Source organism: Chaetura pelagica, unplaced genomic scaffold (assembly GCF_000747805.2).
Source record: "Chaetura pelagica isolate M959 unplaced genomic scaffold, ChaPel_1.0 scaffold120, whole genome shotgun sequence".
NCBI lineage: Eukaryota > Metazoa > Chordata > Aves > Apodiformes > Apodidae > Chaetura > Chaetura pelagica.
The window spans coordinates 1,883,351-1,884,614 of record NW_009951952.1 but is presented as its reverse complement, the minus strand read 5'-3'; positions in this window follow the sequence as shown (position 1 = coordinate 1,884,614).

Genomic DNA, 1,264 nt, shown 5'->3' with positions numbered 1-1,264 from the left:
CCCATTACTAATTTTGCTTTAGTGCAGGTCAACTGATTGGTAACTGTGTCTCACCTCAATCTGAGCCTAGTCCTTACTGGTTAATTGAAGTTTTACTGAGAAAAAATGGTCATTTCTATTATACATTGATACAAACAGAGACTTTTCAACCCACTCTCAGATTTTATTGTTCATTCAGAAGAATTAATTCCTGAAGTGCAGATAATTTATGCTAAAAATAACTGTAAAAATGTTAATTGGAACAGTGTTACAAAAGGAATCATTTTGTCTGTTCAAAAAACATCTGGCAAATTATTTATGTATATGTTACTGTATATTCATAATACATACCAATTAATGTGATTTCTTAAAAAAAATCTTAAATTTTCTTTTAAAATTCTTTAAATTTTGGGAGCCCTCAACACAGGAAATATATAGACCTGTTGGAGAGGGTCCAGAGCAGGGCCATGAAGATGATCAGAGGGCTGGAGCACCTCTGCTGAGAGAGTTGGGGCTGTTAAGCCTGGAGAAGAGAAGGCTCGAGGGAGACCTCACAGCAGCCTTCCAGTGCCTGAAGGGGCTACAGGAAAGCTGGGGAGGGACTTTTCATCAGAGAAGACAGTGATAGGACAAGGGGTGATGGTTTGAAACTGAGAGAGGGGAAATTTAGGTTAGATATTAGATATCCTTCACCGTGAGGGTTGTAAGGTGCTGAAACAGATTGCCTGGGAAAGCTGTGGAAGCCCCATCCCTAGAAGTGTTTAAGGCCAGGCTGGATAAGGCTTGTGCAGCCTGGTCTAGTGTGAGGTGCCCCTGCTCATGGCAGGGATGTTGGAACCTGACGATCTTTAAGGTCCCTTCCAACCTTAACCATTCTATGCTTCAGCCTCTGAGAGACAAACATTGTTATTAATAAATTAACCAGCCATATTAATAAGTTTCAAAATAGGTATGATGCCAAAAAATATCTCGTCTCTAGGAAAATTTTTCAATCATTCTTTAGTTACAATTATTGCTTCTATTACATACATTATAACACAGAATTAGATTGACAACATGCAACAGTGCTTTGGCGATTAGAGCTTCTTTTTTTGCCATAATAATGAGCATTAAATTAACTCCTGTTTCTCAAATACTACTTTGAGAATAGTTCAAGGTAAGAAGAAAATTAGGTTTTCCTTCTGTTGTTACTAATTTCTTCAAAGTTCAGCCTACCAAAATCTGCAAAAGTAGCCTACAATTTACACTGTTTTACTGCCCATGTTTCAAGACTTGATGTTACAAC